At 50.2% G+C, this 27,436-nt stretch overlaps 1 protein-coding gene across 1 annotated transcript in view; it reads left to right on the forward strand.

Annotated features, from left to right (window-relative positions):
* CTSZ (cathepsin Z) overlaps nucleotides 1-27,436 on the forward strand; it is a 149,588-nt gene that overhangs the window by 15,977 nt on the left and 106,175 nt on the right. The gene's annotated exons all lie outside the window — the stretch shown is intronic.

The raw sequence follows: 27,436 nt of genomic DNA on the forward strand, positions 1-27,436 counted from the left end.
TGTCCATCGCCAGAGCCACTATAGGTACAAAACTAGACTACTGTAATGCCCTGTTCCTAGGCACCTCCGCCCACAACCTAAAAAAACTCCAAATCACGCAAAACAATGCGCTCCGGGCAGCACTGTCCATTCCAAAAAGAGAACACATCTCGCAAGCAAGGAAAGATGCCCACTGGCTACCCGTGAAGGAACGCATACTTTTCAAAGCCATGACCATCACACATAGATGCCTATCCCTGGATGCCCCACCCTATCTCGCAGAAAGAATCACACCGAAAGCCTCCATCAGACCCACCAGAGCTCACCGCACCAACATGATTGATGTCCCCACGTTTCAAAGATCCAGGGCGGGAGGAACCAGCTTCCAACACCTCGCACCTAAAAACTGGAACTCCTTACCTACCTCACTAAGGAACGAAAAATCATACCATACCTTCCGTAAAAACCTCAAAACCCTCCTATTCCGCTAAAGTCTTCCACATGCACTCTCATGCTTGCATTGTAACCACAGCATAGCATAACCTCTAAGCTCAATGTTTATTACCAATGTGAAATGTACTCGGTAACTCGGTTTACATCTGTAAACACATTCCTATGCTTGTGTTCATGACTAAGTCTGCTGTAACAGCGCCACGATGCCCCAGGGCAGTTCTGTGCGCTTTATAAATGCAAATAAATAAAATAAATAAGCTGCAGGAGCCAAGCCTGCAGGTTCAGCGATCCTGGTTTGTGATGAAGGATTGGGCCTCCCTCTCTGGTGAGAAGATCCAGAACCACCGGCAAATTGACTGGAGGCGGAACTGACAGACTGAGAATGTCCGGATACCAAATCTGCCTCGGCCACGCCGGGGCGATGAGTATCATTTTACATTGACACTGTCTGAGGGAGTTGATGACCTGTAGCAGGGGATGGAATGGATGAAACGCGTACAGAAAAAGCCCTTCCCAAGGGAAGGAGAATGCGTCCCCCAGGCTCCTCAGCTGGTGGAATCGGCTGGCAAACTTCTGGCATTTGGAGTTCGCCGATGTCGCAAACAGATCGATCTGGGGTCTGCCCCATTTGACGAACAGGCGGTCCACCTGATCCTGACGAAGCTCCCACTCACGACAGGAGCTCAGTTCCATGCTGAGGGAGTCTGCGATGGTGTGCTTGACTCCCGCCAGGAGAAGAGGGACGTGGAACATCCCCTGTCCGACAGCACAGTGTCACAAGTCCTGCGCTTCCTTGGAGAGCAGCGGGTATCGGGTGCCCCCCTGCTTCCTGATGTAGAACATGCTGTGGTGTTGTCTGTGAAGATTCTCACCACCTTACCTTTCAGAGACACCAGGAACGACTTGAGGGCTCAGAACACTGCCCATAGCCCCAGGATGTTGATATGCGGATCCTTCTCCTCTGGCAGCCACAGGCCTCTGGCGTGCAGGCGTCCGGTGTGTGCTCCTCAACCTTCCAAGGAGGCGTCTGTGGTGACAGTCTCCTGGTATGGGGTTTTTGAAATCCCGTGCCTTGGGTGATTTTGGAGTGGACACCCCACCACTCTATCGCCCGTCGAAACTCATCATTGAGACAGATCTTGTCTGTGAAGCTTCTGGACACCTGTAACCAGCGGGCACCCAGGAATTCCTGTAGGATTCGCATCTGCAACCTACAGAGACGGACGAGGTAGATGCAGGATGACATCATGCCCAGTAACGACTTGATGGCCTGCACCGTGGCCGTCTTCGTCAACGACAGCCAATGCACCTTTCCCTGAATGGCTGTCAGCCTCTCCTCCGAGGGCGACGCTAGGCAAGACACTGTATTGAGCTTGGCGCCTAGCAACAGCGTGTTCTGCGATGGCGTCAAGCAGGACTTCGGATAGTTGACAGAGAAGCCCAGATCCATCAATAGTTGGACGGTCGCCACCATGTGTCTGTCGGCCAGCTCCCGAGAGCGGGCGCTTATAAGCCAGTCGTCCAGGGAAGGGTATACGTGTATGCCCTGCAGACGTAGATGGGTCAAGCATTTTGTGACCACTCTTGGTGCCGACTTCAAGCCGAATGGTAGGGCCTTGAACTGGTAGTGGTGGCCCTGCACCACGAAACGTAGGAACTTCCGGTGTTTCTTGTGAATGGGAACATGGAAATAGGCGTCCTCCAGCTCCGACGACGTCAAGAAGTCTCGTTTTTCCAGTTGACCGAGCACATGCTGCAACGTGACAATAAGTATTTGTTCAGACATCGTACGTCCAGGATGGGCCTGCAGCCCCCGGTCTTCTTTCTGACTAAAAAGTATCTGGAATAGACTCTGGAGCCATTGGGGAACTAGCTCTATCGCCCCTTTTTGTAACATGGCTCGTACCTCTTCCAGAAACTGAGGGATGTGCTGCTCCTAGCGGAGAACCGAGGGATCCGCAGACACTTTCGTCGGAACTCCAGGGTGTGTCCTTGGGTCGGAGCATCCAGAACCCATCGGTCAGTGGTGATCTTTCTCCACTCGCTGACAAACCTAGTCAGCCGGCCTCCCAACGAGGTGCACGAGTGGGGGCCCGATGCCTTGGTCGGTTCAGGCTTGCTTGGGGGCCGGCGTCCTGCCGTGCGGGTAACTGAAATGCTGTTCTCTGCTACCGTAGGCCTGGGAGTGGCCTCTGTAGGCTTCCTGCATTGAGGATCTGGAAGGCTGTCTGTACGATGTGGAGAACCATTTTGAAGACCTGCTCAACGTTCCCCTGGAGGAGCAAAAAGAAGACGAGCAGTGCTGCTGGGGCGTGCCGAGGGAACGGGCCATCTCTGCATGCCTCTTGATGGCCTGGAGGGACTCGTCAACGGCCTTCCTAAACAGATTTTCCCAGTCAAAGGGCATGTCCATCACCTTTGTTTGGACCGCCTCATAGAAATTAGTGGCTTTCATCCATCCCGTCGACGAAGGCAGACACCATATCCCATTTGCCGGAACCCTGTGTCGGCGACGTCCAATGCCACTGTGATGGTCCCCTTCCTGGAAGAGAGCAAGGGCTTCCATCTTCTTATCGCCGGCGAGAAACTCCAGGATGGCTATAGCTTGTACCACAATTCGCTTTCGTACTAGGCCTAGATCACCAGTGCGTTGGCCGACTTGACTGTGGACGGCGTGGTGTAAATCGCCTTCTTCCCCATGGCGTCCATCCTTTTCCCCTCGCTGTCCGGAGGTACCGAAGAAGACCGACTGCTTCCTCGCGGCCGTCGATGGTTGCGACCTCAGGCACTTGGGTGTGAGCCCGGCACCCTATATTTTTTTCTCCACTTGGCTGGAGCTGTGTAAGGGTTCTTCATGAGGTTCAGACCCTCCTCCCAAACATCATCCAGAAAGGGCACCACCATGATAGTCTTCCTCTTGGCCTCACACCTTTGATACAAGAAGCCCTCATTCTTGGTTTCCTCGGGCACCAGCTGCAATAGCTCGGAGGCCCTGGCGATCATGGAGTGGAACGACCCCACCTCATCTGGTGGCGACACCCTATGTGGAGCATCCAAATGTGGTGATTCACCATCCGATGTAACAATGTCCTCGTCATCCGGGGTCGTGGCCGTATCCGTAGCCGTGTCTGATGGGGAGATGGGGCCCTATGTGGTGGAGGTGGTTGATACAGGGGCGTCAGATGCCGTTTCCCTTTCTTCAGTGGAGGCTGATCAGGGACCTGGGGGACCACAGGTACTGGAGCCGGAGGCATTCTCATCTGGATCCCTGACACCAAGGTGTGTAGAGTCGATAGAATATCCAAGGAAATGTCCCTCGGCTGAGAAGGCAGAACAGGAAAACTAAGCCCTGCGATATCATCGCTGTTGTCCTCCTTGCCAACGTCCTTGTGGACCGTATGCAAGGACTCCCGATCGTTGTCCGTGGACGAGACCTCCATGGTTTGGCCGACGGCCTGGGAGGGCTGTTTCGGGGCCTTCTCATCCCCCCGCTCAAATTTCCTCCCCGAGGGTCTTGAATCGGGGCCTGGGCCGGTTTCACCCCTTCTGGCATGCCTGCAGACTTTGCCAAAGTCACTGCGGCAGTGTCGCACCTTGGGGGGTAGGGACACTTTCTGAGCCGTGGGAGCTACCCTCATAGGATTAGCACCCTTAGCTGCGGTGGTAGTAGTAGCCGTTGACAGTCGACAACGGGATCTTTGCCTGTGCCGCTTGAGCTTGGTGGGGGTGCACGGCGTTCTCCTCCGTCCGTGGCTTCTCATATTTCTCCTGTAGTTTAGCCGGGGTAGATGATTTCCTCTTCGTAGAGGAGCTTGATGGTATGCTGGCAATAGAGGCGGAAGGTGATGCTGATTGCCCCCTATCCACTTTGGGACTCACTTCATCGGTGAACGTGGTGGACTCTGACTTGCGGATCTTGGCCTTCTCTTGGGCCCCACAGATGAGTCGCCCTCAAAAGGATTACGAGGCTTGACCTTGCTCCGAGCACGGGTCAGAGACCTTGTTCGTGTTAAGCCATGCCGCCAGCCTACTATGCCAGTGCTTCGTTTTCTTGGAGAAACAAAGGCATATCTCGCACTCTACTTCCTTGTGGTCAGGGTGCAGGCAGTAGAGGCGTTGTAGGTGCGTGTCCTCCACAAACACATTCCGTAGCCCCCATTTTTAGTACAGGGCCTGAAGAGGACCTTCCTTCCTCCTTCTCCCCAAGATGGCCTTCTAGTATCTTCGATAGATCTTCGCCCTTGAGGGGCGCAGAACTTCACTGACAATGGGTCCCCGCTATCGGCAGATGAAGAAAAGAGCACACCGGCTCTTTGAAATAAAAATTTAACTTTTTCCATTGAAAAACACAAAGACACATACAAATAGTTCGGAGAGCAAACAAGGACTCCCAACACTGAAGCGTGCAGTAACAATCTGAATATGGCTGCCAGAGGCGGGGCTTAGGGAGAGGACTGTCATTGGATGGGGGCACTATGACCCAGAGGACAGTGATTGATTTAGAGGAGAAATACAGTTTTTAAGTGAAAGTGAAACTGTTATTCATTTACAAAGGACTCCTAGCCTGACGACGGGGAATATTCACGAGCATGTGAATCCATGCCAGACCCATGCTGGAGAAAGGTACATTAAAACGATGTCTCAACGAGTGCCACAGAAAGTTTTTGGTAGCCCTGCGAATAATTGCTTTGCCACCCTCTTACTGCAATCTGTTCTGGGCTTGAGCTGCATCGTGAAAGTTTGTAGTAGGCAACTAGATCCTTAATGTTTCAGTTGCTACAGCCGTTATCAGGCAATTGTTTCACTGCCCAAGTGGTTGATTTAGCATTAAGGCCAGTCCCTGTAGGCAATATTATGAGTTATGGACCTGGAACTGACACATACATACAGAGGGCCTAAAGCCCCAAGCATTACTCTGCAGCAGTAAGCTATAATGCTATACGCTCCAGGGCAAAGTGCTATGCTATGTCCCTCATTTTTTCCCCTCTGCATACCATTAAGAGGGCAAAGGAGAACATTGAAGAACTAAGTTCCTATGGAACTCCCTTCCCCAGTACTGAGAGGTCATTCATCCTTGCCTCTATTTAGGAGAGAGCTTAAGACCTTCTTGTTCCGATAAATAGCCTTTTCCCCCTCTTGTTCTGTTGTGGCACCGATTCCCCGCTTAGTCTAGCACTTACTTGTCTTTCTGTCTCGTAAGTTTTGTCTGCGCCCTCACGCCCACGTGTTTATGAATGTGCATTGCAAATAAAGTAAAGTTGAAAAAAGGTACTCTAAGTTGGCCACTCAGCAACAGATACTCACAGCCGTGTTTGCATAGTTCTTTTGTTGTATGTGTGAGGCAATGTCAAGGGCCAGTAGATGACAGCAGAGGGTGGGGGAGGAGGAACCAGGTATGTAAGACGATCCAGGGGCGAGTGGAGAGAATAGGAGGTCTCCAGAGTGGCATGGGACATCAGGCTCCATTTCCATACCAGTAATTCTTGCCAGGAACTCTTGGGTTTCAATTGGCTTTCAGGTTATGAGTACCTCTCTAAGTAATAATGTGGTGTTATTACCCTGCTCCAAGAGCTGGAACTGGAGGGTAATGGCCCGGCAGCCTGGTTTAACGGCTCGAGCGAGGTGCGGGCAGTTAATGAGGGCTACGGGCGTTACCCCTTTGCCAGCTCTTGAACGGGATGCTAATGCCATTAGGACCCTGGGTTACCAAAGCGGTAACCCGGGGAGCTTAAAAAAAAAATAATAATTAAAATAAAAAGTATTTGGATTCATTGAACAGGACGCCACGCACGTCCTGTTCCATGAATGAAAATACTTATACAAAATGGCCACCATGGTTGTAGAAGGCAGTGCTCCATACGGAGCCCCTCTTCTATTACCATGGCAGACAGAAAAATTAGGAGGGAAGCTGCTGCGGTGGCGACGGGTGCCGCCGCTGCAACAATCGGGTAAATGGGACTGGGGACGGAGGTTGGGAAAAGTTTTTTTTTTTAATGGAAAAAAGGAAGGGGGTAGGGATGGCAGCTCGCGTCGGTGGAGACGGTGTGTGGGTTCCATGGAACACGGGCTGAGATGAGCAGTTTCAGCCTGCTTTTCATTGAACCCGATTGGCTGCTCCCCCCCAACCCGGGTGGTAATGTGAAGAGGACCTATATAGTGCCCTTACGACAATACTGTTGGCCTTGCTGTGCATGGCTCTGTAAGAAAGGAGGGGATGCAAGTCGGAAGTACCAGTTACCTGTGTGCTGATCTGAAAATCTCTATTGTTTGTGGTTGGTTCGGACCAGGGAAGTTAGCCATGTGGGCAAACCCCAGGTTGTGGAGTGCATAAATTGACGGAATGTATAGATATACATGCAATTGGATACGTCATCAAAGGGTGGCCACAAATTCTCTGCTGTGAGGAAGCACATCCGCAAGTGAACGGTCGGCCGAGAAGACACCGATTGCTGGAGAGAAAGAGAAGAACAAATTGCATTTCTTTTGGGTTCAGCTTTAAGCAAACTATAGACATCGTCAGGTAATGAAGCAGAGGAAAGCTTTCAGGCAATGGTCGACCACCTTTCACTGGGTACCTAGTAGTCATATTGACGTATTAGAATGCTCCTCCTGACAGACTTCCCAACTATTCCCTGTAAAGAGCCATTTTTGCCATCTAAAATCGGGCAAATACTCATCAAAAAGAAAAAGGGAGTACCAATACCTTAAAAAAAATGGAACAGCCCACACAGCTCCATTGATATGCGCACATCTGCGGTTCCAGCACAGCAGTGCCAGAGGAAGAACCTCTTAGGTGATTAATGTCTGATCTGAATATTTACTTTAAGATAACAATGCAACTTTAATGTGCACGAATTACTAGGTGCAAAGTAGGAAGGATTAGACAATACCTGTTAAAGAGTCAAAATAGATGTAATTGTACTTGACTACAGAACACCCCCGTTGGGAACGGGAATTACCTTTTTTACTCAACTTCAGACAGAGTAAAAATCTTCCACTTCAAAACCTTATCTGGAGAGACCTGACTTTTCCTTTAACACTTTATTGATAACTCGCCCGTAAAGCGCAAAAAGGCCATAACCGTGTTTAGTCCCTTTAGGAATGCACCTGCCTCTATTACCTTCCCATTGTGGTGGAATGGGGTGGTCCAGAAGGCAGCACAAACCAACAGCTACACGCAGTACCGTAAACCCTCTGCTAATAAGCAGAAAGACCCAAACGCACCGCCAAATGGGGTGGAAATAGAAAATGCAGCAAGACCAAAGGAAGCGGTTCGAAAAACCAAGGAGTCCACCTGCGGTCAACACCTCAAACAGTTTAACATAGGCATCTTGTGATGGTCGACCCCTCCCACTCCCTCTGCGGATTGACCGGCAGAATGGACAACCATCGCAACATTGCGATTAACAGATTGAACACTTAAATTTTACGTCAATTGGAAGCTTGCAACTCCCCAAACGTGCGATACTACTGAATGCAAGCAACACACCAGCTTTTATGTTGTTTGGGATTTGGCGTAAGCTTCCAACTTGTTGGCAACATCTTGAGGCATGTTGTGTAGGCTGTGGAGCTACATTTTGGACACCCAATAGCTGCAGAAACCTCTTGGGTTTGTCCGAGAAGGTCCAATATATCTCCTTATCCAAGCAGCTATTTTTTAATGTATTTAATAGGTTTTTTGTAACACGCCTAATACCGTACCCGAGTTCGGTTTCTAAGGACGGATCCCAGATTCAAACCTTCAAGATCAGCGCATTGCCTCTGTGCTATCCTCCGTTCACTCAAGAGCTTCCTTTCAAAAGTTCAGAATAGCAGAGAGGCTGTGGTCTCTGGCATGTGTGATGGGCAGGTAGGCCCTTGGCACTGGGTAGCATGCAGGGACCCCAAGAAGAGCCCTGGAAGAGTGTGCGTGTATGACAGGCTAGAACGGCTAAATGAAGTGTCTGTCCAAAGAAGCCTTCCAGGTAGGACGTGCAGGCATGCGGCTTGCTTACGCAACCACGCACCCGATCCCTAACATAAGCCTCTCATTCTCTTCTACTTGGCCATGATTAGCTTCTTTGACCTGTCTCTGACTCGTGCTTCACACCAGGTCCCATTTTACTTTTATTCACCACAATATTTGCACAGCCTTCTATCTACCCTTTATCCTTCCATGTGCAGCACCCAGTAGCACTTCAGTACTGAGGCCTTTCTTGCCCCCCCCCCAGTGCAGTCTTGAACTCCCATTGCTTCTTGTCCTCCTTCAAATCATTTTTCCTGTTGATCTTTCCCTGCGAGGTTTCCTCTTACTTTGTTACTAAATATTGCCTTGATCTTTTATCCCGGCACCAATAAGCTCCTTTTGGGGGCGCACGGGTGCTCTCTCAAAGTGCACTTACTTTTAAGGTTGACAGTATGCATGTCTGGAGACCATGGATACGATGAGACCTTGCCGGGGAGGTGCACCTTGGCAACGCAACCACTTTGTTAGCAGATTGGAATGTTATATACTACTGAACAGTCAATACTGAATTCCTTGTGGGGTGTTAAGTCTAGCTATCCTCATTTTCGATGCATGCAAAGGATGTTTCCAATCCATCCATCTTCCACAGGGTCCGGTGATCGCAGCAGGGCCATGGTGTCTGCTGGTCTCTGTCCCCGTGCTGGCGGATCTTTTCTTTGCGAGCAGTCACCTGACCAGCTACCGAGACAGTCACACTGGTGCCCTTCCCAAAGCGGATCAAGTTGTTTACAAGTCTCGTGCACAGAGGCGGAGGGCAAGGTGCAGCTGCACTCGTGACAGGTAGCATGACTGCACCAGACCTGCCCACACCCCAAGAGTCAGCAGGGAGAAGTCGTCATTTGACTTCCTTGAAACATGTGGCCATGAGATCACTTGACGGTCTCTGTGAATGTGCTGCTTTGTGAATTTGCTGATTTCAGCAAAAGAGGAAACTGCTTATCCCTCATTTCGACGAAACCGTGAACCTGGCAGTGGAGGCCGTAGTCGGTGGGAACTTAAGTGTTACGACATCCCTCAACTTTTTGTGGGCTGCGAAATATTCTTGCAATGGCCAGCCTTCTTGTTTGCCGACCCCTTACTGGCGACTCGAACCCCAGGCAACTGCTGAATCTACACACCTACCTTGCAGCTGCTGGCTTTCTGTCTATTTCACTAGCCTACTTAGGACATACAGGCCGGCCCATCCCCACAGCCCTGCTCCCACAGTCATCGGCGGTTTGTGTTTTGCCCCTAAAGCAACCTAACGTGAAAGTGCTGCAGGCACCGCATCCAGGACTTCCCCTACAATGTGCAGTACAGGTGGTTAGGGAGGTAAGGAGGGAAGTTGGGTTTAGTCTTTGCCATATCCCTTAAGGGGTGTACGAATGGTGAGTGATAGGAAAGGGAGGGTGCATAACGTTGCATGCTGTTGGGGACAATGACTGAAAGTGATGGGGGTCGTTTGTTTTTCTTTACAGCGGTTGGGGGTGAGGGTGGGCTGGAGGAAAGGCATGTGGGGGTTATATCGGGGAAGAGGACGTGGTATGGGACTTGCAGGGAACATCGTACCTCTATTTCATTTTGTACACCTGCACAGAGGGACGCTCGCCTGTCACTCTTGGCTGATTCAGGTCCCATATTGGCATGGCCATGAATACCGTGGGCCAGGGTTCCGGCACATTTAAGGAGCAGTGTGTGTGTTAAACTGGAAGAGCATGTGGTGGCTCTGGATCAGGTTTGCAGTGCACTGCCAAACTACGTGGTTAGAGAGGTACTCGACCAATGGGGGGCTAGAATGTCAGCAGCGAGTAGAGCATTTAAGTTTAAGATTCTGTCATGCTCACTGGCCCTTATCTGCCTCCCTTCTCGTCCCCACAAGGACTGTGGGATAAGAGCAGGATTCATAGTTTACTGCGTTTATTTATTTATTCATATTTATTGAGCGCACAACATCTCGAGGGCATCGTGGCGCTTTTTACAGCGGGTGATCAAGGCTTAGTTACAGACATAGGTTAGTTTGAAAGGGCTATTTTCAGATTTTTACAGAAGGCATAGTGGGACGTTTCGGCCCTTAGAGCAATGGGTAATGCATTCCATAGCTTAGGGGCAAGATATGGGAAGCTAATTCCACCTGCTTTAGCTTTTTTGCTGCGTGGTACTCTGAGTTGGTTGGTGTAGCATTGTCTGGTAGGCCTAGTAGAGTGTGATCTGGAGAGCATGTCTGATAAGTAAGAGGGTGGAGAGTGGTTGATGCATTTGAGTGTGGTTGTAAGGATTTTGAAAGTGATGCAGTCTTCGACTGGGAGCCAGTGAGCCGTTTTTCTGGCTTGAGCGATGTCTGTATTGGGTATAGTGAGTTGCTTTTGGTGCGTTATTTTGTGTAGTTTGGAGCCTAGTTAGATTTTCTTTTGAGGTGCCAGGAGAGCATTGTAATAATCCAATTTGGCTCCAACAGTAGCTCTGGCAATGGATAGGCAGTTATCCTTGGTTAGAGACAGATTCATGGCATTAATAAGTTTAGTGCTAAGTGTGGAAGCAGAGACGATCGCACTGACTTGTTTATCCATAAACATTGTGGCATCGATGTGGACTCCTAGAGTTTTAACAGATGAAAAGACTGGGATGGTACAGTTGTCGATGCAGAAATTATAGTAGAGCACGTCGAGATTGGCAAGTGTGGATTTTTGACCAAGGATAAGGATTTCTGTCTTATCCCCGTTAAGGCATAGACCGTTAGTGGCCCTCCAGGCTTGGATGGTGGAGTAGATTTGATGAAGAGTAGCAGCATCTTGGTGATAAATGCCTGTCATGGGAAGGAGCACCTGGGTATCATCTGCATAGTTTGTATATTTGATCCCAAGTGCGTCCAGTTTGTCAAAGAGTGTCTTAGTAAAAAGATTGTAACGGGTAGGTGCATGTTAGGCAGAAACCTGTGCAGTTCCCTTAGGGACCACTGCAACAATAATAATAATAATAATAATAATAATAATAATAATAATAATAATAATAACAGGCTTAGGACTACAGGTGTTGGCAGTAAACCCAATTGGTAGCAGTCTGTACCACCCAGATTTACCTGGTAGCTTTGGCTGAGCAGCCAGACTTCTCTCAAGAAGAGTTAGACAGTATATAGAGTATACAAAATAGGTACAAAGATACAGTAGCACAAGCAAACACTGACCAGAGCTTTGGTATCAAAGTATATCATTATTTATTTAAAACACACTTGTGAAGATACACTAACACTAATATGGCAAGCAAGTTCAAACACAGTCACTATCAATATATATATACATCCCTGATTACTCATTGAAAAAGTCTTAGTTAGAACACCACTTATTTTCAGACAGAGGTGAGCGCTTAACCTAAGATGGCACTCCAATAAGTTAGTTAACAAAGGGAGGGAAAAAGGCAGAATTAGGAAAATACACAATACCAACACTTTAAGAGAACCAGAGCAAGTCAGAAAAGGCAGAGTCTACTGAGGAGCAAGAAAGTCATAGGCCAGGCCCTCTCTTGGAGAGAGCAAGGCGGAATGTGTCCGACATCACACAGTTGAATAGTACTTTAAAGAGTCGTTGCACATAGTTCGAAAAGGGTTGGATCAGTTCAGGATAAGTTAGTTTTACGGGACACCTTGAGCAATCTGTTGCAAGGGAGACCAGACGGGACATAGTACCTGAAATGGTGAGAAAGCTCCAGCGGGGGCAGATGTTCCTGGCAGCAGATGCAAGTCGGTGCTTTGTCCAGGGGAAGAGAAGATCTCGACGTGGAGGAAAGCTGGAGGTCGTTGCACTGCCAGGGAAGAAACCAGCCGCGGAGTTTCCCGGTTAAAAGGTACTACCTTTTTATTCACGGTAGTGGTGAAGCGTGGCTATCCGGCCGCCGGGGTGCTTGGCACGGGCGATTCGATCACGAGACGCTCCAGGAAGGCGAAGAGAGGGCAAACTGGTTATCCCCACCAGTTCAGAGGAAGAAGGCTCTCCGGGATGAAGATCTTCTCTGTCGTTGGGAAGTGGGGAGACGGTTCAGCAGGGCTCCACCGGTGGTGTTGTCGTTGCAGGTCGGCTCAGCTTCTCCCTCTTCGGATTCTTTGGTCCTGTGGCGACTTCTGAAGTTCCAGTCCCAAAGCCCTGCTATTATGCAGAAAACCCCCATTCATCAGTCCTAGCTGTCACTCAAACATGCTAAGTGGTGAGCCGGGTGGCTCACCACTGGGCCAATCACACAAGATTGCGACTTGAGTTGCCGAGGCAACTCAATCCAGGGTGCCTAAAACCCCCTCTCACACATCCTGTAGACCCAGACAGAGTGGCACCACTTTCGGAGGTTTCTGTGCAGAAGCCCGCCAAAAAGTGGAATAAAGGGCTCGACTTGGGTTGGAGTTACAGAGGCGAACACAAAAGCCGTTTTAAAACCGAGTCCTGGCAAAAAGACCCAACCGGTGAATAAATATTAAATAAATAACCCGGCGGTATCTTTAACATTGCACCAAAAAAATGGTGCGTTTAAAATGAATGGGAAAATCCCATAGGAAATATTCTGGTGGAATATTTCATGTGGTAACCACTGCCACCAGCCAGAAACTCGACGAGAGGGGACTGCACAGTGCCCCCTTGAAAAACAGACCCAGGGGCAATCTAATTACCCCTACCAGTACTTCCACAATATGATGGTTTGTACTGGTTCTGTTCACAATTTAAGACTAGTAAAGTCAATGGTGACTTTACATGCCCTGGAAGACAGTAGTCAGTTCCAGGGTATGGAGTCTATGTTTGGGGGTCACTATGACACACCTGTGTTACTGCACTGAGGGTGCTGTGTAACACTTACCAAAAACACATGAAAACCTATGGAGTAAAAGACCCCATAGCCCATAAAAAACCATGTCTAAGAGTGGGAGAAAGAGAGTCTTACTCTTAGCAGGAGAAAAAAATAAACCCCAAAAATCCAGCAAAGCTGCTGGGGGACTCGCTAGGTTTGGGAAATTAGCTTTAACAGAGAATTCTCCCTAACACTGCAGCACAGGATCCCTGGGGGACACCACAGTGGATTATAGTGGGCTCGGCATTAGCAGGGAGAACACTTTCATCGCTCTTCCTTCAAGGAAGGAAGTGATCCAAGTTGCAGCATGATTGGAGAAGTGCGCAGCATGAGTGAGATGGTTGTTGAGGGTGTTGTGATCAACCAGATCGAAAGCTGCTGAGAGGTCTAGGAGGAGGAGGAAGGCAGGTTTGCCCTTGTCTAAAATCTGCATGATTTGATCCTTAAATCTAGGAAGGCGGTTTCAGTACCGTGCCCTTTGCGGAAGCCTGACTGTCTCTTTCCTAAGATGGAGTTAGCTTCAAGGTACAATTGAATCTGCAGGTGGGCGGCCTTATCTAGGATTTTAAGGAGAAATGGGACGGTTGTAATGGGTCGGTAGTTATTAGGTTGCGCGGGGTCTAGTGTAGGTTTTTTTAGGAATGGGTGCCCCCAACCCCCTTTAAGGCTGTCGGGGAATATGCCTGTCTTAAATGAGGTGTTGATGAAGGCGGTAAGGAGAGGAGCTAGAGGCTCTGCACATTCCTTAATGATTTTGGGGGGGGGGGCATACATCGCCTTTGCATTGTGATGGTTTGAGATGTTTGAGGATGTCTATGACATATGTTTCAGTGATTTCAGAGAATTTGAATTCAGGAGTGTTACTGTTTTTGAAGGTGGTCTGAGACTGGGTCGAGTGGTTTTGGAGTGCCTTAAAGTGTTCTGCGATTTTGTTTTGGAGAAGGTATATTTTTTTAAGCATAGCCGTTTGTATGCTGATGCACCATGCTTTATCTTTAACTATCTCAACGGTGCAGATAGGGGGAATAGTAAGCTCTTTTAAGATAGTAAAGAGTTCCTTCGTTTGGGATTTGGCATCTGAGATACGATGATTATAGGCTTCAGATTTAGTCTTGAAGATGGAGTCTTTGTATTTTTTTGTGATGTTTTGGAAGCTTGCTTTAGTGGAGTCACAGGGGCTTGTTTGCCAGGTTTTAAGTGCCTGACACTTGCATTTACGCAGATTCTGGAGCTCCTCTGAGAACCAGGAATTGGAGTGGAAGGATTTCTTTCCTTTTTTATTTTCTAGGGATGCAACAGTGTTAATTGCATGAGTAAGGGTGTCTTTGAAAATCTCAGCTAGGATCTTGGGGTCTGGTGAGAATGGTGGTGCTAGGCAAGAAAGGTCTAGAAAGGCGCGGATGTTATCTGCAGTGAGTTTTTTTTAGAGCTTCTAGCTACGGTAGCAGGAGCGGCTGTTATGGTTTTAGTGCGTGGAGATACTGGGATAGAGAATTGTAGGCAATTGTGGTCTGTCCATGAAAGGACTGTGTTAGAACGGATGACTGAGTCACACTTATGGTCTATAACCCAATCTATGATACACCCTTTGGAGTGAGTAGGAGAGATGATTTTCAGTGAGAAGCCTAGGTCTATGAGGTCTTTGGTGAGAGAGATGGCAGTTTTATCGTTCTTGTCGTTGAAACCCAGGTTGAGGTCACCTAGGAGCAGGGTTTTGGTAGTTTTTTTGATGTTATTTCCGAGGAGGTGGGTGATTTGACCTTGGAAGTTAGTGGGGGGACCCGAAGGTCGATAAGTGACATGAATGTTAATGGTGTCGTTAGGGGGAGTGATAATTTGGCTGAAAGGGTGTCTACATTGTCTACCCCTTGGTGAGGTATGGGTCTAATAGCTAAAGTTTCTTTGAAGATTAGTGCAACCCCCCCACCCATTTTGGAGAGCCTGTCTTGTTTTAGGATTGAGTAGCCTTCAGGCAAGGCTAATGTAACGGTGGCGCCGGAGGCTTCAGGAAGCCATGTTTCTGTGATAGCTATTATATCTAAGTCCTGACTGGTGATTAGATCACTGACTTCTATATTGCATGAGCTTTAAGCGAACTTACATTAAGTAGGGTACATTTGAGATGCAGCGATTGAAGGTTCTTATTTAGGGGAGGCGGGGGGCCCTGTGTGGAGGAGGTATGCTGACTGCTGGTGTTCAGTCTGGGCAATAAGTGGAGCAGCCTAGAGTTGAGGCGTTTATGGACCGTTAGGTTGTGGTAACTGGTGTTAGATGTGAGTGTGTGACCCCAGGAAGGAGTTTCTATGTGCCGTTTTTGTGGGAGCGGCAGAGATGTTCATGGGGTGTGTGCGAGATCCGAGTCTGTGCTGGGTGTCAGCTGTGTGTGTGACTGCATGGGTGGTGTGGTGAATGGGGGTGTGGAAGTATGCAAGGTGACCGTCGTGTGAAGTAGGGCGGGTTCTACCCTGTGATGAATGAGTGTGTTCCTAAAGGTGAGCACAGTCCCTAGCATGCATATGTACAGTGGTAAGGTGAGCATACTGAGATAGGGGTGGCAATACCTTGATAACTGAACTGGAGGGATAGCTAAGCTGGGTGTTCGAGGTCTGATAAGGTGATTTGATGGGAAGTTCTGTTTATCAGTATTATGTCAGTCTTATTAACCTCAGGTGGGGGTGACGGTTGCAGTGCTGGTTAGTCTCTTTAATGCGGGCCCTTCCCACTCTGTATGATATAATGCCCAGAGATTTCTAAGCGCAGACCCGGGGATCGAACCTGTGGTGCTCAGTGTCGTCTTGCTTAAAAGGCGAGCACGTTGCCCCCGAGCTATCATGTAGCAACGTGCTCACCATGGACACTAACATACGATCTTTCACTTTAGCTGCTTGTCCTCTTACATTGAGGGTGGGAAGGGCAGGTATGGGTTGTCAGAAAGACATTTTCATGCCTTCACTGAGTAGTGGCACTGATGCTACCTGAGGCGGCCTGGAATATAGGGCAATCTAGAGATTGTGCAAGGCAAATGTTCCTGAAAAGCACCTTGGACATGGCGGACCATGTGTGAAGTTCTACATGACGTGTGGGCCGCATCTCTCCAAGTCCTCACAGCCTTAAGAGGCACCCGTCTGTCATGAGATCACCACTTTTCCTAAAAGATTACTCTGCCTCTGTATGCTCTCCAGTTATAGGTCTCAGGAGGATAGCTCAGTGGCAACATTCTGCCTTGGAAACAAGACGACGTGGAGCAACACAGGTTCGATCCCCGATCCGCGCTTAGAAACCTCTCGGTATTAAGAGCGTTATAAATAACCATCATATCATAGGTCGGTTATTCTCTAACCCTGCAAATACTACACAAGCTTCTTAGCAAACCCCCTCGAAATTATATTTGAGCCCGTCCTAATCGACAGCAGGGCTAGTGCTCTGTTGGGATTTTCAAAGGACATGAACCTTTCTACTAATGCAGGTTCTATGTGAAAAAGTCGCCACAAAAATGATGTAAAGGAAAAAGTAGTCAGTAAAAAGTCATTTTCAAAATATAGTCATTCTATACAAGCACCATAAAGGGTGAAAATGAAGCCAGTGCGAAGGTCACCAAAAAGCAAATTTTATTCACCCCTAATAGCGCTCTGTCCTTAGTCAACCCATATTAATTTTCCAGCTGCCTCAAGTGCTGCTCGACCTCACTAAGTTCAGCCCTGACTCGCTTGAGAATACCAGCAGAGGCCGATATCAATTCACCCTGTATCTAAACCTTAAATGTCTCAAACACCAGGACACAGAACGCTCATTAGTTCTAAAAAGTAATCAATCTTATACCGGAGGGTGGCTAGTAATCCATTGACCAGCAACAGGGGGGCGAGGCCACTGTTGAGTGTGTAAATCAATGGACAGTACAACTGGGGAATGGTCAGACATCGTTCGTGGTAGAATTTCACAGCTTCATACATCAGGAAGTAGAGCAGTTGACAATAACCAGTAATCAATTCTGGACATCATGTCATGTACAGTGGAGTAGTAGGTGTACTCTCTAGCATTTGAATGGAGGCATTGCCAGACATCAACCAACCGCAGCTGCTGTATAATATGGAGAAGCGCCATCACAGTGAAGGATCCCGCACAGGGAGCTGTGGAGGACCTGTTGAGGACATAATTTAGGATGGTGTTAAAACCCCTCTCATCCAGGGCAGGGACATTGGCAACTTGTGTAATTAGCTTGAACATTGAATGATAGAAGGCTGGGTCCTCGATATTAGGGCGATAGGTATTAACAAGACCAATTTCGATGCTGTCCGTCTTGCCCCATACTATCACATAGCCCATTGGGTCAGTTGCACTACTCGCAACCTGAAATGGGATAGAGCAGTGAACCAGGGTGATGACACCTCTAGGTTGTGAGGAGTAATTGGCATTAAATCTTTGGCTACCCCATCTCGGGGCAAATTCCTTATGAGTGCTTCCCGGAGCACATGTCTCTTGAAGCAGAAGCACCGTTGGTTGATGTCTAGAAATATATGTCAATATCTTCCTTGCCTTCATCGGGTTATTCACTCCCCTCAAATTCCACATAAAAAATGTGACTGGCTACCCCATCCCGTTGTCAGAACTCATCATATTCACACTCCTTACCGCATCTCTCCAAACCTAACCCCTCATGCCACCACAATATATTAGCCACTGTCAAACTTTAACATCCCAACCCTACGACCCCACCCACCTCCACAGTCAATCCCAACAAGAGAGTGTCATCCCATAGCACCCCACATTGAACCTTCAAGGAAAACAATGCAAGCCGCAACTAATTTCAGCAAACAAGGACTGTTCGAAAGAAAATCAATACACATTCATACACACTCAAATAGTGTACAAGACAGGGCTGCAATAAACGCAGCAAAACAACTGCCCCCTCCGCCAAACAATCCACTAACACTAGATTAATACACAGGTCAGGTATTGGGTGAAGTCCTCCGCCCCGGGCGGGGATAGACGCTTCAATGTAGTGCATAGCATCCCCTGGGGTCTCAAAGAAATGTGCCCTGCCATCAGCTGATAATTCCAGGCTTGATGCACTCTAGTAAGCCCTCCTGAACTTTTGGGTACCTTCTGCACATTTATCCTTGCCCATAAAATAGAAATGGCTACTTTTATAAAATTTCATTTTTTCGGCAAATAAACATTGCAATAGCCCGGGGGGCCTGCGTCCATCCTCCTGGACTCCTTTTAATGGAGAACATCTTCTGGCCGCATTTACTGCTCCTCGTGGAGCTTTAGTCCGCTCCAAGCTGGCAGAGGGCAGCCTCTTTGTCCCTCAACCCCACCATCACATGGGATCTGGTCACTGATTGGCCGAATCAGGGAAGCCGGCAGGCTAAGCTGGCCCCCTATCCAAGGCCCTGTCGGAGGTGTCTGGGCCGAGTGGGACCAGAAGGCTCCCACCTTCCACAGCCCTACAAACAATGAGGCAGCCACATGATGCAGCTGGCCGCTACACACAAACTTGGGTCTTTGCGCCTCGACCTGTGAGTGATGTCTGATCTTTTCAACTGCCTCCTTGAACCACAACTGTGCCCTCTTCAGTCTGCCTCCCCTGGATCATATGTACTACCTCTTCCTTCCTTCACTGCATTCTGTGCCCTATTTTGATTTTCGGATTTGGGGATGTGTGCTTTAACATCTTGCGCCCCACTGCTGCATTGCATTCTGTGCCCTATTTTGATTTTCTAACTTGGTTGTGTGCGCTTTAACATCCTGCACCCTAATTTTACTGCATTTGTGCCTTTTCCATCCTGTGCTCAAATTGGATTGCTTTTGTTCTCCCTTATTACTATTAGTCCACCTGTGAGATTAGGCCAGAACTGTGCACCCCTTCTCATTTCAACTTCCCTCCCCCACCCTAATGGCACTCACCAGCTCTCCTATCTTCTCTAATTGCAACCTTATCTCCTACTCCCCTTTTTTCACCTCTGGAATGAAAAAGCACAAAAAAAGACATCCTGCTTGCAAACCCTGGCCATTCCATCGCAGACACTTATGTCAGCGCAACCTCTAGAGAGGTCTTCACGCATATCCTTTTCTCTCTCCCCTCTCCAGATCTATGGACTCCTCATCTCATCTCTTCTCTCTCCCCTTTCACTTCCTCTCCCATTAACTGTGGCACCAAGGGGGGTGGGCGACCTCCTGGCTGGCTTTTCATCCCTGCTTTGCATTGTTAATGTCTACCACACTGGCACTATCCTGGTTCAGGGTCCTCAAACCAACCTTCTTCTCTTTGACCAGATCCTGCCTTCCCTCATCAACTGCTTTCCTTCTGCTGCCTCTCCTCCCACCCCTCTCACTGTCCCTCCTCCTTTGACCGGAGTACCATGCCCCTGTACTCTAACGCCCGCTCAGCCTACAAACACTCTGCTGACATCTGCCTCCTTCTTGAAGACACTGACCTAGACATTCTCGCTCTCTGAGAGACTTGGTTCAATGCCAGCTCAGTCACTGCTTTTGACTCCCTCGTCCCAGATGGCTTCAAGATCCTTTCCATGCCTCAGCCTCACCGTGCTGGTGGTGGGGTCGCCTTAATCTATCCTGAGTGGGTTCCTTCTTCCATCGTACCCACTCAACTCTATTCTTCCTTTGAGAGCCTGGCTTGAAAGTTGGTCATCTCTCCCTCCTCCACTCTGACCATTGCTAACATTTACCCGCCTCCAGGCGCTACCACCCGGTTCCTCTCTGAATGGGCAGATTTCTGCTCCTCCTTACTTTTAAACTGCGCCTCTCTTTCCATCTCCATTCTCCCCTCTGGTCCTACCCACTCAGCTGTACACACCCTGGATGCCATCATCCACTCAGACCTCTCTCTCGCTCCCCCTCTGGTCACCCCTCTCTCTTGGTCAGACCCTCCTGGGTCCCTTTGGCCCTCCTACTGCACCCTCAAAAGCCCTGCCAACCTCTTTCTTGAACATCCGCCCAATGAAAACGAGTGTCAGCTGCTGCCTTTGCTTCTACCTTCATCCCCCCTACCACAGACTCTACCACTGTCTCTGTTCTCAGCCACCTTCACTCAGCCATCACCAATACTCTTGACATCCTTGCCTCAGTTATGAGCATCCACCTGAAACCCGCTACGCATAACACCGGGTATGACTCTGAACTTGCAGCCCTGAAACTAAAGTGCCGAGCAGTAGAACGAAAGTGGCAAGCCTCAGGTTCGCCTTCTGACAAACTGGCCTGTGGCCAGCTCCAAAGGCAATACAGACTCCCCCTCCGTACCAAGAAAAGGCACGGGTAGCTGGTGTATCCAATAACACAGCTGAACTTTTCAAAATCTGCAGGGAGCTAGCCAACATTTTCACAGTATCCTCCTCCCCTCTTCCCTCTCAGGCACTCTGCAACGCACTGGCCACTCACTTTGCCACCAAAACTCAGGACATCCAGAACACCCTTGTTACTCACCCACCAAACCCTTCCCACACCCCATTGCCTCCCTTGTCCACGCACCCTTCTCCCTCCGCCTTATCGTCCTTCACGCCTGACACACCTGAAGAAGTTACCAGAGTTAGCCAGTCTATTAAGGCTTCTTCCAAACAGGCTCTGCCCTGCTCGTCCAGAACCATCAAGGACAACATTGTCTCTCTTGCCCCTGCACTCTTATTTCTGCCACCACTCTTTTGCCGCTGGTTCTTTCCCCTCCTGCCTCAAGCACTTCCTCAGCAGACCCTACCTGTTCATCCAACCACCGCCCTATTTCAATCAAACCCTTCCTGGGTAAACTGCTGGAGAAGCTGGCCTGGCCCCAACTCCACGATCATCAATCTGGATTCAGGAGCACAGAAACTGCTCTTCTGAACACCTGTGAAGAACTGCTTGCATGCCTGGACTCTAACTCCCCTAATGTCCTCATCCTACTTGATCTCTCCTCTGCCTTTCGACACTGTCAAACATTCCATCCTCATACAAAGACTCCATGATACCCTTAGTATCTTGGGATGGGCACTAGAATGGCTGACCTCTTTTCTAACTGACCGCTCTTCCCAAGTCATCTTGGGCACCTTCTCCTCTCCTACTTCCTTCTCCACCTGTGGTGTCCCCCAGGGATCTATCCTCTGCTCCTGGCTCTTTAACATCTACCATGCTCAGCTAGCACTCCACATCTCTTCCTTCTCCCGCCCAGTGACAGAATCTAGACCATTTACTCTTGTATTGGCTCCTGGTAGTTTTGCTTCTGGCGCCCTCTATGATGTCCAGGTTAGCCTGGGACAGGTTCAAGTGTTTCAGAGTGACTTGCTCAGGAACCATGCTGAAAGGGCTAGTTTGTGAGGTGCAGGGTGGAGAACCCTGCCGCCCTGCTGTGTCAGGAATGGAGCTGGGCCCAGCGGTAGGTGAATGACAGGCCTGTCCGATAGGCTGAGCAGCTCAGAGAACCATGGTCTCGCAGGCCACCAGGGAGCTATCAAAATGATGCAGAGGTGACACGATTGCTTTATCCTGCAGACCACCCTGTGGACCAGGGGGATGGGCGGTAAGGCGTATGCCCACCTGTAGTTCCACTGTAGGTGGAATGCATCGCCCAGGGAGCTGGGGCCCTGCTCCCGCCAGGAGGCAAACTGCTGGCATTTCTTGTTGTCTTGGGGGGCAAACAGATCCACTTAGGGATGCTCCCATCTGAGGAAGATTTCCTCCAGTACCATGTCGTTCAATTGCCACTCGTAATTGTCCACCCCCAGTCTGCTGAGCCTGTCCGCCTCCTGGTTGGCTACTCCGGGAGCTGGAGAGCAACGAGGTAGATGTTCTCCAGGGCCCATTCCCACATGCTGATAGCGAGGTTGTACAGTGGAGGGGATCTAGTACCCACCTGCTTGTTCACATAGTACATGCTGGTGGAGTTGTCCGTCTGGATAAGTACGGTCTTGCCCTCTATGAGACGGAGGAAGGCTTCGAGGGCCAGCCATATGGCCTTCAACTCTAGCCAGTTGATGTGGGACTTCTGCTCCTGCCGGGTCCAGACTCCATGGACACTTTGTCGAGAGTGGCTCCCCAGCCCTCCAGGGAGGAGTCAGTTGTGACAGTGACCTGAGGGGGGAGGCTGTCTGAATGGCTTGCCCCGCCCTAGGTTGAAGTCCGTGGACCACCAGAGGAGGTCCAGGTGGAGAGATGTGGGAATGTCCACAGGCTCCGATTGTGAGGCCTTCTCCTGATTCCTGTAAGTTGCGAAGTGCAGCTGCAGTCTCCTCATCCTGAGTCTCGTGTGGGGGATGGCCAGAAGGACTGCTGCCATAATGCCTAGTAGGTGTTGGTACAACCAGGCCGAGGTCACAGTCCTGGAGAGCAAGTGCATAGTAGCTCGCTTGATGGCCGTGATCTTGTCCTCTGAAGGGTACACCCTCTCAGAGCCGGTGTCGCAGATGAGGCCCAGGAAGTTCAGTTTCTGCGTGGGTTGCAGCTGAGACTTCCCGAGATTGATAGTAAACCCCAGGTCGTGGAGTGTGTTCATAAGCGTGGAAGAGGTGTGAAGAACCGCCGCTGGAGATGAGGCCTGGACAAGCCAGTCATCCAGGTATGGGTAGATGTGGTGGCCCTGGGCCCTGAGGAGAGCTGCCACTGCATTCATCAGTCTGGTGAATACCCTGGGGGCTGAGTTGAGGCGGAAGGGTAGAACCTTGTACTGGAAATGGCAGCCCATGATCCTGAAGCGCAGAAAGGACAGATGCGGCTGCCAAATCGGGACATGTAGATACGCATCCTTCAGATCCAGGGAGCACATCCAGTCTCTCCTATTCAGTGTTTCTGCAATGAGAGCTGGCGTAACCATCTTGAATTCTTGTAGCGGTAGGGAGAGGTTGAGGGTGGAAAGCTCCAACACAACTCTCAGGCCAGCCTGGTTCTTCTTCTGTATGACAAAAATTCTGGAATAGAAGCCCAATCCTCTCTGGGAGGCTGGGACTTGTTCCACTGCCTGGCTCTCTACGAGCGACCGGACTTCCGTCAACAGAGTTGTTGTCCCAATCTGTAGTAGAGGAGGGGCTGTCCCAATCTGTAGTAGAGGAGAGGGAGGGACTGGTAGGCGGTACCCTGTGGAGGCTACAGATAGGATCCAGGGGTCCGAATAATGTTGGCACCAAAATTGCACGTGAGAGGCAAGCCTGTCCCCCACCGGAGACACGTGGACCCAGAGGGGCGTGTCATGACTTTTTATCCTCCGAGGCTGCTTAGGAGGTGGGGGATTGGAAAAAAACTCTTGGCCCCCACAGCCCCCTTTTTCTTGTGTCCTCCGATGCCGACTCTGGGAAAGGTCAGGTTGTTTGGACCTCCATTCCTGGAAGCCTCGGAACCCTCCAGACACCTGCCCCTTGTCGGAGCGTGGATTAGACTGGGTATATGCCTTGGGCGTGGCCTTCGTAAGAATAGATAAAGACTTAGAGGTCTGTGAGCTGCTGTTCTTTTGATCTAATTTTTCATCCGTGGAGGAGTGGAAGAGGTCAATACCCTCGAATGGAAGATCCAATATGCATTCCTGGACGTCTGGGTTGAACATCGTAGCCCAGAGCCAGGCCATCCTTCTCATGTCCGTGGCAATGTAGATGGCCCGGCCAGACGTATCGATATGGGCCACTGAGGACTCTGTGATGTCAGACAATCCCAGCCTAGCTTCTCCTAGTCCCGCTTTGAAGCGAGCCTGGCTTTGGGGCAGGAGGAAGTCTGCGATTTACCGCCAGAGCCTTTGGTTAGCAGCTGCTAGCATGGCATCAACGTTGGCCTGACGCAGGTGCAGGAAGGAGTTGGAGTACAGCTTGATCCCGTACGCCTCCAAGATCTTCTCCTCCTTGCCTAGCAGCGTCGAGGACGAGGTGGCCGAGAACGACTGAGGCTTAGAATAGAGTGACGCTGCAGCGATCACAGAGGAGTGCGGCTGCAGAGAAGCCGAAAGCAAGAGTGTATCCCCCTCTAGCGGCCTGTACTTGGCTTTGAGGTGCCGGTTGACAGGTTGGGCCGAGTGCGGCTTGAGCCACCCCTTCTTGGCCAGTGCAACAACGTCCTTCTGCATCAGGATCCCCGTCTTGTGGGGGAGCGCCTTAGCGTGAGGACTTCTGCCAGGACCCCCTCCTCGGGCTGAGGAAGGCCCAGATAAATCGCCAGGGCCGCAAGGCGTTCGTGGAAGGCTGACGATGGAGTGTCAGGGTCATCCTCCTCGTCTGTGTCCGCCTGAGTGCTCGGAGGATCCAGAACTGGTGGAGGGGTACTGGGCGCAGCGGGTGTTGGTGTGAGAACCAGAGCCTGTGGAACCGGCTGAATTGCCGGAGGCATAGGGGCCGGGGCTCGAGCCGGCAAAGGAAGCGCGGGCAGCGCTGGGGCCTGAGGCACCGGAGTCATTGGAGGAATGACTGAGGGTAGCGGTGGGGTGACCTGAGGGAGCATGTCCCTTATAGCGTCCCGAAGGATAGACCCCAAAGAGGGGTGTTCACATCAGCGCCAGAAACCTTTCGAAGAACCTGTCTTGGGAGGCTGAAGAGGTGGCAGGAGACATTGACTGAGTGGCCACGGGCTGCTGGGGCCAGGGCACACTGTCTGGGAAGCAGGGGGAACCTGCCCTGTGCTGGTGGATAAGCTGTAGGCCACGTACCTGGTTGACCACAGTCCCACCTTGTAACTCGTTCTTCGACCCGCTCGGCTAGAGGAGGTATCGGACGAGCGGCCATTTTGACTGGCGCGGCAGCCATTTTGTCGAGCTGCGTGCCAGAGTCGTGGTGCCTGGCTCGGTGGAACCAGCCCTGTCCAAGACGCTTGGTGTTGGAGTGTAAGGCCTATCCCGCACCTCATGCCAGGGCCTGGAAGGCGTAACGCCCTCGGCAGAACTGCTGGTAGGGCTGCGTTAAGGCGCCCCCTCGGACATGATGCCAGTACTAGGGCGTTGCCCCTCGGGAGTAACCCCAGTATAAGAACCCTGCGGTCCCTCAGCACTGATACCGGAAGGATCAGGAGACCCCTCGACCGTAAGGCTGGTAGCTGGACTAGCCTTGGTACGTGCGCTGGTACTAGAGCCTGATAGGTCCCTCCCGGTTGGGCGGTTCTTCAGAAAGGAGTCGCCCTTGCGGCGTGCTATGGAAATAGAGCCCTGGTCTTTGGCCTCAAACAAAGTTTGACAAAGTCCTTGAGGTCCTTCGGAAGCAACGTCTGGAAGAGCTCCCTCCACCTAGCCAGTCTGTTTTTCAGTGCCCGAGGTGTCAAGGAATCGCACGCGGAGCAACCTTCCCAGCCGTGGTCGGGGCTAAGGCAGCAGAGGCAAAGGGTGTGGGGGTCTGTTGTGGGTAAGAGCCCCTTGCAGGCTGGACACCTGCTGAAGCCCGTTGAAGTTGACATGCACTGGGGAGGAGCGTGGTGTCGGAGGACCAAGTCCCTAGAAGAAAAAGAAAAAAGACAAGATAGAAGAATATCCGGGGAATAGCGCTTGGTATTACATGGCCGAAACCAAACCCAGGAGCGCTGGTGAAATCAGCCTGTTCCCGTCGACGCGGAAAAGGGGACTGAGGAGTGGCACCGGTGGGCAGAGCCATGCCAACGCATTCTCGCAGGGCCGTGCCCCGCTGCCTCTAAATTTAAAGGGGAAAAGATTTTTCTGGTGAAAAAGGTTCCGTCTCCCGTCCCTCACAAGGGACGCCCCTATACAGTATGGAGGAAAGGGGACTGGACGTAAGAGTATAAGAGCTCTGCACTGTGAAAAGATTAGGCTGGCCAGTGAAGCCCTCCAATAGCGAAACAAGACCAGCACAGGGAAAAGTCCAGGATAAACCTTCGACGAATGGGGCTCCAGACCCCACTGCACAAACAGGTTCCTCCACAAACTCCTACATCAGCAACTCAAATATTAAGTCCATGTTAGATGTTGACAGCCTACTTCGTCACATTGATAAATGAGGTATGCCAGGTGTGTACTTCCATTCTACTAAGATCCGCTCCATCCACAACTCTGGTTTCAGTCCTTAAATCTGATGTTTTGTTCCTGCAACCTTTGTTGTATCTTCCATGGTCAGTGCTTAACAGAGTGCTCGGACTCCTTTGGGTCTGGGTCCCCCTTGAGCCCATGATATTGGCCCTATGAACTTGGTGAATGAGTATAATGTACCAACAAAGGTAGTCACTTGTCATAATCTACTAAAAGATGGTGTTGGCTGAACTGAAGGTGTGCACTCCTTCACCCCAAGGTCCGGGTGAGCTGGGATCCATCTTCTGCTGTCATGAAAATGGCAGAATTTCAATTTGAGCAAATCCTAATAGAGTAGCTTCTTTGGTCTCCGAGGATTAAAACAATTTCACATGTTTTCTAACAGGCAGAAGACAACCCCGTCACCTCCCAGCAAAGCCCTCAGTCTCATCTCAGCCACACCCAGCGCAGACAACCGAACCCTCATCAATTCTCTCTCCACAACATCAGTTTCCTCTTTTCTGTCATGTGACACCCCCTCGCTCCCACACCCCAGTCTCGAGACTCCTGTCGAAAGGTATCCTGCATGGCCTGCTAGGAACAGAACATTGCGGACCGTGGTTCACAATAGATCTACCTAAATATATATATATATATTAACAGCCTGATTCATGGAATTATGTGCGTGAAAACGCAGATTTGCGCGCCTTTCTGCCCGAAAATCCAGTACGTCGAAGGGGGATTTTCGGTCAGAAAGGCGCGCAAATCTGCGTTTTTCACGCAAACAATTCCATGAATCAGGCTGATAACCTTCTGGGTTGAATGCAGACTTATCGGCCGTGTCTTGAAAAAGAACGGCCCATACATATGTTTAAAAAAATATTTACGTCATCGCCATTTTCACCTTAGAGAGTTGACTTCTGTGGTTTGGCTTCCGTGGGAATACATTTTTACTGTTCATCTTTCCCACACTACCAGTTCGGTTTTCAAAAGATGAGGCGCTCAGAATTCCCTTCACAAAGTATCAAAATACCAGACTTCTATAAAAGGCATTGCGCAGCTCTTACGTGTAATTCCCGAGGGAAGGCCATTCATTAGTCTCGGATACCAGACCATGAAAACACAGACGTCATAGGCATTCCCGAGACGCCACTGACGCTACCTCGTCAGGGCTACCAAGGCACCAGGGTCTGACGTGGCGGCTCTCCATTATACGAGAGCCTCCCCCGCCACTCACCTTTAAGCACACACCACTGGCACTCAACGTGTGTAGGCGGGGTTGAAAGGGC

The sequence above is a fragment of the Ambystoma mexicanum genome, chromosome 3p, assembly GCF_040938575.1.
Source record: "Ambystoma mexicanum isolate Mex_15411 chromosome 3p, UKY_AmexF1_1, whole genome shotgun sequence".
Lineage (NCBI taxonomy): Eukaryota > Metazoa > Chordata > Amphibia > Caudata > Ambystomatidae > Ambystoma > Ambystoma mexicanum.